The sequence below is a fragment of the Passer domesticus genome, chromosome 4 (assembly GCF_036417665.1).
Source record: "Passer domesticus isolate bPasDom1 chromosome 4, bPasDom1.hap1, whole genome shotgun sequence".
NCBI classification, from domain to species: domain Eukaryota; kingdom Metazoa; phylum Chordata; class Aves; order Passeriformes; family Passeridae; genus Passer; species Passer domesticus.
This window is the reverse complement of record NC_087477.1, coordinates 79,736,454-79,749,613: the sequence shown is the minus strand read 5'-3', so window position 1 is coordinate 79,749,613 and position 13,160 is coordinate 79,736,454.

Below are 13,160 nucleotides of genomic sequence, written 5' to 3'. Positions count from 1 at the left end.
CAAATGGCAAGTTTTGGGTATCAAAAATAGGACTGGCTCTAGCATTATTAGATATCAGGGATTGCTGTACAGAAGACCCTAAGCAGGAGATGTCAGTATAGACAGAGTGTGAAGATGAAGGTAATGTTTAGATTGCTAAAAAATACCTGTAGCAACCTGTGGCAGTCATATCTTCTGGAAAAATCCCTTCACCCAGGATTTGTCTCCTGGGAAGCTGAGAAGCCTCAGAGAAAAAGGAAAACAATATTATCACATTTGCTTCTCCTGTGTTTTGCTCCTTTGGAATGTGTTTGGAGATTGTATATCCAACAGGTGATTGTTTCATTCGTTTCATGTGAATTGTTTTGACTTAATAACCAATCAATGCCAAGCTGTATCAAGACACTGGAAAGAGTCACGAGTTTTCATTATTATCTTTTTAGACTTCTGTAAGCATCCTTTCTGTATTCTTTAGTATAATATTCTTTAATATCATATAGTATCATAAAATAATAACTTAGCCTTCTGAGAACATGGAGTCAGATTCATTATTCCTTCCTTCATCTGGGAACCCCACAAATACAATAGCAACCCATGTGAGAGAAGTAACTTGTGTGGTGAAAATTCCACTTAGCAATAGGGATTGTAATATTTATTTTAAACCTACAGTGAAGTGCAGTATTTTGCCAGTGAGTCAGGAGCCAAGGAAAGGATGAGGTCTGAGTCACAAAGATTTATCAGGAAACTAAGGTAGCCAAGACAGGGTAAACAAACTGATTCTGTTTGTTCAGGAATTCTGGTCATTGCAGTTTCTGACTAATCCACAAATAGCTGAAATAGGATTGAACTGCATGGACAGGTGACAGAGCAGATGTGCAAAGCAGGCTGGGTGTGGCTGGGCTTTGGTCAGTGGGTATGGGGCCAGTGCCTTGTGCCTCACAGAGTGGTTTGAGTTGGAAGAGACCTTAAAGATCATCACGTTCCAACCCTCTGACAAGAGCAGGGATACTTTTTGCAAGACCAAGTTGCTCAGAGCCTGGCCTTGAACACCTGAACACTTCCAGGGATGGGATAGCTCAACAGGGAAGAATTCCTTCCTAAGATCTAGCCTAAACCTACCTTTTTTTTTATCATTCAAAGCCATTACCCTTTGTCCTATCACTAGTTTTGTGATCCTATCATTCATTTTATGTTATTTTATCATTATTTTCCCTTTCCTTTCTGTCCTATAAAATTATCTTTATCACAAAACACAGTTTTACCTTTCTCCCATTCTCACCCCTCTAGGGGGGAATGAGTGAGCAGCTGTGCTGTGCTTAGCTGCCTGCTGGGTTAAACCAAAATAGGGTCCTTTTATTCCAGCTACATTACCAGGTAGACACTTTTCTAGGGAAATTTCCTGGCCATTTAAATGTTCTTGTTTCATTGCATAGTAGGGGGCATTCCTTTCAAATATGAAGGATAAGGGCTGTGGTTATTAAACAGAGATTCTCCAGCTGCACCCTCCATACATAAAGACTCCCAGTACAGTGAAAGTACATTTGAAGTTCTGCTTCAGCCACAAGCAAGGAATGGTTTTTAAAAGCTACTTCAGGAAATGGTGACAGCCTGGATGCAAACCCACACAACCTAGCACTGGCCACAAAAGCATCCCCTGCTCATGGTTTGCTGTTAAGTGACCCCTGATATCCAAAACAGCCATGGGGCTTCCTTCCTCTTTTTGATGCAGAAAAGCTGTGGGACAGTGTCAGACCATGGTGAACAACACAGCACTAACAGCACTTAAGTCTATCTCCAGTAGCTAAACTGTCTCTAATAATTTTGCCATGATACTAAACTTGCTGCTGATGTTGGAAAGAGATTGGATTTAGATACAGATCTCGTCGTGGAATTGCAGGATAATAAGAATGCATAAAGTGTGCAGCAGCCACTAAAGCATCCTTTTAATCAACTAGTCAGGCACAAAATTCACATCACATTTGTGTTTCTGGGCTTCTCCTGTGCAATACAGTGACTCTGCATAACATAAGCTGAGAATCAGAGCCCTGTATTTTTGTTTTGTGTGCACCAAAGCATGGTTTATTATAAGGCACTTCAACTCATACCCCTTACATAACCTTGGTGCTGAGGGTAAAAAACAGATATTTATTCCTAATGACCACAGTGATTTGGGGAAGCAATAATACAAATCTAGAAACAAAAAACCTTTAGTCTCCTTTTAGCAGCATTTAATTAACTTACCTTCCAAAGCCCAGCTCCATTCACTCTAGGTTTTTGTTTTATTCACAAGCAAACAGTCGCTGGTTTTGACAGCTTTGTTTACTGCTGTAGTCACTGCTGAGTGCCTCAACTTCCTGAGCTTTAGCTCTGGTTGTCTCAGCAAGTATTTACAAAAATATAAATAAAACCATTTTTGCACAGAAATTTTGTATCTCTACTATCTAAATTATTATTCATTAGTTAGCAACATACTGTTAATGCTCCTTTTTTTCCCCCCCAAAAGTCATTGCAGATCTTTCCATCCCTTGTTGGCTGGAGATAACAGACATTGCCACAAAACTGGTCAATAATGGTGACTCATTTGTCCAAAATATCAAGTGGTTCATTAAAATAATCAGTATTGGAATAGGATTTTAAGGCAAATAAAATATATATTTTACAATGGAACCAAAGAAAAGTTCGAGTAGCTGCAAAAATAATTCTTTTGTTGTACTAATATTTGTTGTTCTGGAAGTTTGACAATCAAGAGAGAGGTTTTGTATCATAAAAAAGTCTGATTAATAAAGAGGAAAACCTTGCAGTCAAGATGAGATTAAATTAAATGCTTCAATTTATCTCAGATTTTCTTAAGGTCACATTTTCTAATGGAAAGTACTTGTCAATGCTGACATAACTTGTGTTATTTCTTCATCAATTTGAATTTGCAGCTTTCTGCTTAGCATTTTTTGGCTGAAAAGTTCAGCCCAGCTCTAATAATTGGTTAATTTAGTAATGAGAAATGCCTGACTCATATCTTGACTAATTGCTCCGTTGCCTTGTGCACTGTGACAAATAGACAATCTCTCTGATACATGCACAGTACAGTTGGCTCCTCTCTGAATGTACCATGGTGACCAAGAGGAAAGAAAAGACATTTCTGAGTATGTCACAAGAAAAAATTTTTTGTGTCAATGTCAATGTCAAAACTTTTAATGTCAATGCAGAATAGTTTCCTCATGTGCCACAGGAAGACCTGGTAGAAAGTTCAAAAAAGAGAAAAATACCACTTTGTACTGAGAGTGACTGGAACGTATTTGCCCAGATTTTATGGAGTTTTTATCCTTTCAGATACTCCAAGGTCAGCTTCTCATGGCCCTGAGCAAGCCCTTGCACTGGGCAGCAGGGTGGAACCACACAACCTCAAGAGGCTTCTACCAACCTCAGCAGCTCTGCATTTCTCTTTGGTCCATACACTTCCCCCAGAAGAAAATGTTACAGATTTCAAATCTCATCTGTTCCTCCCCCAGAGCATTTAGCAGTTCTTAGACAGCCTTGAGATGACACTGAACAGATGCCAGAGAGCACATTGTCACCCTCACAAATGGAAACTTTAATTCCTATTCCACAGAATAATTTTCCTGCTTTCTGGTATTTCTATGTCACCATGATCCTTGAATTCCTGGCTGCACTGTGATCCAGTTTTAATAAAAACTGTGGAAGGTATTCCCAACCAGTGTGTTCTCTAACATGCTACTCTGCCACCTTCCTGTAGCTATTTTAAAATATTTAAGAGATGGGCAAGACAATTAATATTTTCTACCCTGAAAAAGGAGTATCAGTCAGCTACAACAACAAGATTACTTAAATTTCTACTTCTGGGAAGCACCTGAGTTTCTCTGGGGTTTTTGTTTGTTTGGTTTGGTTTTTTTAGACTTACGTATGTTGTACAATTTGATTCTTCTTGGTGTTTTCCATAATTAACACACTATCTTCTGTCTCTCACTGAAGAAACTATATTGCTCTGTCTCCACTTCTACTCATTTGCTGTGTTGTTATGAATCTCATTTTAGACACACAAGAATTTCCCACTCAACTGAATAAGGACTGATACACATTGTAAATCTCACTTTAAAGACAAGTAAAGAGAAGTCAGGTATGGACATATTTTGTTTTAACATTTTTCACACTTTAAGTAATTATTGTCCGAACTGCTTAAATTCTTAATAATGGTATTTACAAATGCAAATCCATTTCATAAACCTTGAGCTGCAATTTAAAAATGTCTACAAATTGTACATGGTCACAGCTGGGGTTTTTCTTTAATAAAAGTCAGAAGTTACTTCAAGTTGGTTTAGGGAGTTGTTTTGGTTTGTTTTTAAAGGGAAATTCAAGGCTATAGAGTCATGTAGGCTGGATGGATTTTCTTTCTATTCTATCTCCCTGTGCTGAAAAAAAAAATCCCCCAAGAAAAGAAACAAACAAACAAACTTACCAAAACCCAACGTACTTTTGCAGACAGTATCTATGAGCAAGGGTCACACAGCAACAGCTGTCAATATTCTGGTAACAGATTTATATATAATTTCAATGTGCTCATGTCTTTCACATTGTCTTGAATTCAGGCTCTTGGGGTAGGTCTGCCTTGTTCTGTTTGATTCACACATCTTCTACCACACTGCAGCTGAAATGCAGCTGTCAGGTGTTCTCACAGTTTACACATATTCTGTCAGCTCTCTAAAAAGGATCCATGCACCTGATCCAACATCCAGAAACTGTCAGGTAAAGCTGGCTTGGAGGAAAATAAAAGACATGAGTGAATCACTTTTTGTCACAAAGCTCTGCTACTAAACAAGGACGTTCTAAATCAGTGTTAATTTCAGCAAAAGTTTCTTTTAAAATACAACCAGGTGTCATCTAAACACATTGGAGTAAACCACTTCAAACTCCCAGAAGTGAAACATTTCAATTTTTGTTTTGAATTTGCTTCTGAGTGTTAGAATTATAGTATGAAAAGGGATACTTAAGAGTCACCTCTACCTTCCCCTACCATAATGTTTCAATCAAGTCCAAATAATTTCCATTTTCCCATCTGGAAAAAACACTGTCCTAAAGACTTCATGCTGGCAGATTACTTTTATACTAAAGTTTGTTACAGCATTGTAAAACTTTCTACATTCACGGAATGTGAGAAAACGAAACACTTTGCTGATACCTACATCAGCAAAAGCCTATTCCTTGAGTGCATTTGTCATTTCATGACTAAAACATGATTTAGGAATTCTTGGTGCTAAATATCCACTAAGAAAACTATATTCTTTAGAACCTCTCACTACTGCCATGTCCATGCATACACATTCAAGTATCCCTCATATATACCCTCTGGGTTTTTTAATTTATTTTTAAAAAATTTCTCAGAGGCTGCTTTCATTCCCTTTCTCCTCTCACACAAAGGTCAGTAATTGTACTGTGTTTGCTCTATTCTCACTCCAGTCACTTCTGCTCTGAGTGTTCATGTCTCATCTTGTCTCTTTAGATTTCACACTTCTGAGTCTATACCTCACTTTACATCAAATTTTAAGAGATTAAGATGCTGGTCTGCTCTAGGTACCAATAACTTGATCTGTGCTTTTCTGAAACACAAATTCTATATGCAAGACGCTTCAGCCAGACAACGTAAAACTCAAAGAAGGTGAATAAACTCAAGCTATGAGCTTAAGGTAGTTATGAGAACTACAAATAACAAAAGGAACATTCTATTACTAGCACCATCCAGAGAGAAAGACACAGTACCTGGAAAAAGACTGCAGTTTTAACAGCCAAATGGAGTCTGACACAGCAGCAAAATATCAGCCAAATAAGCAACAAGCAACTAATTTGTTAGGCATGCTTAGCCCACCAAAAGGATGATTGATGACAAGAAGTAATGCCAACTGCTTACACTGAATACCAGGAAGAGTAAACCCTTGCAGCTCAACATTCTTAGGTTTTTATTTTATATTTATGGTTGTTAAAGTGACAGATCAGACACAGACCTTAATGCAATATCAAGCTTTTCTAGTCACTGTGCAGTGCATCAAATAAATTCTTCAAATATTCTGCTACTCTATTGGTAACATTTTTGCTCTTCTTTTACTTTTTTAAGAGCTGTGGCTGAACCTTAAGCACTCAAGTTCTAGATAGGGTGGACAAATACTGCTACAATATTGTGGTTTGTCTTTGCACCATCCATTTTTAACTGTCCCTCACTGGAGAGAGGAAGCATTTTACAAGAAGGATTATTAAGAACTATTTAACAACAAATTTCAGTTTTGAAATTAAAAGGTACATTCAAACTCTAATACTTCTAATAACTTCAGTTCATTCTGGGGAATTCATGCTTTTCTTCCCATTCTCCTGATTTCAGTATGTGGAAGTAAACCAGGTTAGCATAAGCCCTTTTAGGCCTCAGTTATTCACGTTCTGTCCAAACAATCTTTAAGAAATCTGAATTCAAAACATCTCAGGGACATATGTGCTCTGAATCCTCCACCAGCCATTATGTCAGGTCAAGATATCCTTTTTCCCATTGCACAACTCTGCTGACATTCGGCACCTCCATCTGCCCTTTAATTTGGTTATAAATGCCTTATTTGTAGCACTGAGATCAGTGCTGTCCCATCTCTTTTCCAGCCAGCTCCTGGATCTGGATGTCATCCCCCTTCAGACAGAGCAAACACCAATGTAGCCACTTTCAAATCCTTTTGGCAGCTCCACTTTATGTATCTAGAGAAAAATCACATGTCCTGGGAGTTTTTTCACCAGATTTTACTTTTTCAGTGGAGAAACACAGATGACCAGGTATATGTGATGCTTCCCTGTGCAGCGTCTTCTTTCCTGAACCTTGGACAGAATCCAGCTCTGATTTTCAGAACTTTTGAAAGGAACAATTTTGACTATTTGGAAGCTGGGCTTTTCTGAAATTACAGTATTGTTGCCTGGTGTAGGGCAGGTCATGCTGGTGGGAGCAGGAACTTCTGCTGCAAGCAGATCAAACAAAAATGTCTAAGCCAAAAGGAATAAAAGCAACCTCTGAGCTCACACCATTAAGAGCCAAATGAAAAGCCTGACCATGATTTCCTGCAAGTTCAGCAGTTCTCTCAAATCCTTTTGTGGAGAAAGGGCAGAGCAATCCCCCCAGCCTGGGAGATTGGATACAGCAGGAAGGGAGGGAGAGAGACCACGGGCATTGTTGACATTGTGGGGTAGGCGCAGACACTCCAGTGATCAGGGCATGAAGGTGGATGGATTGTTTGATTGATTGATTGATTGATTGCCTGTCAGTCCTGACCCATCAGCCACAGCAGAGCCGTTGTTAAGAAAATAAATAATTACAGAATTTCTATCCCTCATTCCCAACTCAGCATTGGTCTCAGAGTCACTGAACAGTTTAGGTTTGGAAAGACCTTTAAGATCAAGCTCAACCATTTCCCCAGGACTGCCAAGGCCACCACAAAACCTTGTCCCCAAGTGCCACATCCGCACAGCAAATCTGCAGTTTAGGACTCCTGCAAAGTAAACTAGTATAATTAATGAAACTACCATGCACCAAAAATTACATGAGAAAATAAGAAATAGCAATTCAGTAATTAAGGTAGCATCATCAAACATTTAATAGAGCTCAACATACTTGAAGGCTTCCAAAAGTGCCCATACATCTTTTGGAAGAGCAGAGTAACTCTAAAACTTGCACTGTTGCCAAGTTTTCAACTATTTTTCACTAAAACCTTCCCACCATCAGACATTTCAGTGATGAGTGTGCCACATTTTCTTGTGAAAAATGAAAATTATTACTGAGACAAACATACATATTTTAGTAGAAATAATATTTTAGAAAAACACATAAAGAAATAGTGTTGTAGCAATATTAGTTTAAAAAAATCTGAAATATGGACAGAAATATGGTCTTCTGCAGGAGGGGAGAGGGGAAAGGGAAAGGGAAAAGAAATCAACAAGTATATGAAATGCAACAACCAGTGTTTGTTTAAAAAACCAGCTGTGGTACATCTGAGCCACTCTTTTCCACCAGACAGAACTGCAATTTACTCCTGCTAAAAACCTGGCCCAGAACACACTGATGTGTGACATCAATAGCAAACCAGCTGAACTTCCAGAGTACACATCAGTAATTCCATACCCACTCAGGAACACAATAATTCTCCATTAACTTCAACAGATATTGGATTAAAGCCCCAAGTCCTATTGCATCTGGTTTCCTCACTGAAACTTTCAACTGTAAAATTTTTCCTCTTGAGACACTTTTATCAGTTAAAAGCTTAAAGGACAAATTATGTGCCCCTCCACAGATACATTCGGAGTGCAGGCAATTCAACAATATCTGCCTTACCTTGTATAAAAGACTAAAGGAGAAACTAGCTCATGGAGCACATCCTTGAATCTGAACCTCAAATGTGGGAAATGAAAAGGTAGAAACTTCCACAGATTCAAGAGGGTTTGATCTGCAGCCTTGGAAGGAGCTTAGATTGATGTAAAAATAAAGTACACAGGCATTAAGGAGAAAAATCACGAACTTTTGTTTCTATAGGAATAAGTAAGAATATACCTTAAGTCAGTAAAAATTTTATTGAGCAAGATGGCGAAAGGTCTATGGCATAGTAATGTGATTGTATAGAGTAAGTTAAGATATTAAAAGGTATAATAAAAACATGTGTGTACCTACAACTACACCCTGTTAGATAAAAGTATCCACAGTACAACAAATTTAAATAAAGGTAATAAGTTAAAAAAGCAAAATAAACTTTGTAACATCTGTCTATTAAGTTATAAAGTTATTTATTGTCTTATAACAATGAACTTGTAACTAATTTAAGCTATAACCAACTACTTACTCCTCTAAAATCTCAACTAATCTCTACAGCTAATGTTTATCTGAAGAATAAATCATTCTTAATCCAGCAATAGTCCCATCCCTTCATTAAAAACAGTGACTATAATACTCAAATATCCAGTTCCTAACTGCTGTTCTTCCACTTGAAGCCAATGATTTTTCCAGCTTTTCTCCATTGTGCTCCATGCCTGAGCACTGTATTTATGTCATGGTGCAGCTTTCAGCCACTGCAGTCACTGTGCTGACAACACAGCATGTCTGAGAGCTGAGAATGCCCCAGTCCACACCAGCTCTGGAAATGGCATTTAAATATCCAGACATATGGTGGCTTTTGACAGCTTAAGAAATGCAGTGGTTTTGAAGAAATGAGATCGTGGCTGAGTTTGACACTGTGCAGGTAAGGGCACTACAGCAAGGCTGTGGGAGCAAAAAAACTTTCCCTTCAGGAATACCCACTCTGCAACCTTGTAGGCATGCACACACACACAAGAAACCCAGTTAATTCTGCAGAATGAGCAGAAAGGCAGCATCTACTATACAATTTAGGCAGAATGTTAGCTTAAATTTCCAAAAATAGCCTGCACAATGTCCTGAGCATGTTCAAGATTTAGAAAAACAATACTTCTCTAGTAAATCCACATTAGCTCGGTATGGACATAGAACAAAGAGAGGGAGATGGAAAATTGAACACAAAATATTTCAGATGAGAGATTTACAGCAGGATTTAACCTTTTGCCATAAGAATGTTTGTTGAATAAATATGTCTGCTACACATCACTTTTGAGTGATGAGGAAGACATTTGTACAGAGCATATGCAAAGATTCCAGGCTACTAAGCTGTATTAAAACATCACTTTCCATGTATCCAAACAAAAAAAAAAGAAATTTGAGACAGTGGTTGTAGAAATCTGAGATCCAAATGTGGTCCTATATAACCAATAAGTAGTGGAATTTCAGTATTAAATATATTAACGGGGAAGATTTATAATCATAGTTCATACTTCATGCATCTGCTTAAATTAAAAATACCAAAGCTCAATTATTTAAAATATTTTTATTCAAGGAAAATGATACTTAGCCTCCCCCTTTTTTTTTTTTAAATAGTTTTCCACAAGTAAAAGTCTTGTTGTCCAAATTTGCTTTGCAATAAAACATTTGTCCCAACAAAGGCAATGCCCTTGATCCAGCCTTAATTTTAACTACAGTCGCAGAAGATTTGACAATTGTGAATTATCTTCCTGAAGTATTGGAAGTCAACTCAAGAAATCTGCCCTTTTGTTGCATTATTTAGCAAAATTCAGGTTACTGATAACTCATCAAACAAATCCTTTTGAAAGCACAAAGGTAAATTTTAGGTAATTATGAAACTTAAGATACACAACCGGTTTGCTTCAGTTTTCTACTCCTGGCTGAATGCCTTGCCTAAACACAAACCTGCAAAATTTGAAAAACATTCTGTATTTCACTAGAAAAATTACTTTCCATGTATTGTCTCCCTGTCCCAAGCCAAGAATGAAAATCTTGCAGAACTTGTTTTATATTGGTACATTGCAATCTGGATCCATTCTGGAATCCAGAACTGAAAAATAATGAGTTTTCTAACAAACCAATATTAGAAAACTAAACATTACTGACATGCATTATTTTTGTGAGACTTAGCAAAAAATCCCTTAGTTTTTAGTGTAAAATGTTAGGCTTTTCATACTTTTTTTTAACCCAGGTTGTATTTGGGTTTTTTTTTTTTTAAATAATGCATCTTTTTTTTACCTCCTGACAGTTCTCTGGCTTTCAGAAAATTAGGAATTACTTCCAGTTAACACACATATATACATATATTAAATGGAAAGTGAAAAAGCAAAAATCTAAAAATTTTACTCATGCATTTCAGGAAATACAGACTTCACAGAATACCACATGAAGTTTAAGTTCTATTTTTTACATTCATACTTATGAAGTGAAAAAGAAACAGAACCAAATTTTTCCCTTGCTACCCTTTGACTCTGTACACCATAAAACAGATTTCATTACCTTTTTGGTAGAAAATGGCATTTTTAAGATTAAAAATTATGATGTTGCACACAAATTTGCAAATGCACACATTGCTACATGGCCCAACCCAGACACAGCCTCTAAATACAGAACCTCAAGGGCCAAATTCCTTCAGGTATTACACAGGGAAGGAAAAGGATTTAGCACAACATTCAGAAGTGACATTGCTACAAACCTCTTTGAGCCTCTTCTATGCAGTGTACATTATAAATTAATTTTACACTGATCAGAATGACAACCTAGAGATTTATTATATCCCAGACAGTTCAGTTTCCCACCTGGAAGATAATTGACTCAATAAGGTATAAAAGAACTTGCAGGAAAAAATAATAAAGTAATGCAGGCTAATCAATAAGTTTGAAGCATAAGGCTTCAGGATGTTAAATTTAACAGTCTAGCAATGATTTTTCCCAGTTTTAAAAACCCAGCACTAATTTAGTTTTAATCTCAAATTATCATGTCAGACTGGAAAATCAAAATCACCTAAAGCAGCCCCACATCACAAATGCCCAAGTCAGACCTCATAACCAAAATTTTTTCCCCATTTTGTATCATAGCAAAGACCCTAAATCAGGCAGGAACATAGAGGTTAGCCCTTGTGACATCGAACAATCCTCAATGTTCCACTAATAAATCCAAAATTATAATTTAAGGCACAGTGGAAGAAGCACAGGGAGAACAGCTCTCCACTTCTACAACACAGACTGCTTCAGAATTGGTCAGTGGAAACAATTGTGCCAGCTAATCAAGAAAAAGAAAAACAAACAAAACAAAAACCCAAAACAAGATTCAAGGAACCCAAAACAAATCAAAACAAGCAAAAAATACCAGAAACTAACCAACCCCCAACAAAACCAACCAAACCAATCCAACCAACCAACCAACCAACCAACCAACCAACCAACCAACCAAAAAAAACCAGCCAAACACAACACCCCTCAAAGAACAACAAAAAAACCCCAACCAAACCACCAAATTCTAAAAACAAACAACAACAACAACAAAAAAAAAAAAAAACAAAACCAAAAAACCAAAACAAAACCACAAAACCAAAAACAAATAAACAAAACCTACACCAAACAACAACAAAACAAATGCCAAAGGCCCTCAAACAAACAGCAGAAGAGCCCCAACAGTTTTGTTTTCCCTATGGAATGCTCCTGCCTGTGTTCAGGACCAGGCTGGATGGGTTTATGAGCCAAGGGGAAAATGTCCCTGCCCATGGCAGGGGGTTGGAATTTGGTCTTTAAGGTCCCTCCCAAGCCAAACCATCCTATGATTTGAAAGACTCAATAAAGTTATAAATACATATTATTTGCTATCAGTCAGGGAGCAAGAGAATGAAGTTACACTTGGAAGAGAAAAGGCAGTAGCTTTTTTTTCCTCACTACCCAAATCTAGTTTAATTTGCAACAAATTAGAATCACAGAATAATTTGGGTTGCAAAAAACCTTTAAGATCATTATGGCAAACTTTAGCCAAGCCCATCAGTAAATCATGTTCACAAGTGCCACATTTACACATTTTTTAAATTCCTCCAGGGACAAGGATTCAGCCACTTCCCTGGGCAGAGCGTTCAAATGCTGATAACTTTCTCAAACCTCTGTTTATCTCAACTCCTGAGCTTTCTCATCCTTTTTTCTCCCCTGTTCTGATGATTAGTTTCTATGTGAGAAGCTGAGTGGGAATTTGGTCCTTAATCATGGTTAAGTCATCACAAGAGTATGTGTGATGTCTGCAAAAAGGAGTCCACAAAAAGAAAGAAAGTTAAAAAGAAATTAAATAAGGATTTTAAGAACACAAAGCACAGTTCTAGGCTGATGATTTGTTGCCCACTAAAAAGAAAGAGAAAATGTTCCTTGTCTGAGTGAAGCAGCCAGCACATCTATTTTGTGCGATACTAAATATAACATTACAGCTAATCTGTCCAATTTATAGCACCAAGATAGCTTTTCTTGCTTCTTGTCTGGACTATTAAAACATATCACCATAATAAAATAATATCTACAAGGGTGCTGTGGTCTAACCTCAGCTGGCAACGAAGCCCCACGCAGGCCCTCAGTCACTCTCCCACATGGGATGGGGGAGAGAATCAGAAAAGTGAGAAACTCATGGGTTGGGATGAAGACAGTTTAATAGATAAAGCAAAAGTCATGCCCACAAGCAAAGCAAAGCAAGGAATTAATTCCCTTATTCCCATGGGCAGGCAGGTGTTCAGCTGTCACTCTTAATGTGCCTCTTTCCTTCTTATTCCCCTGGCTTTATATGC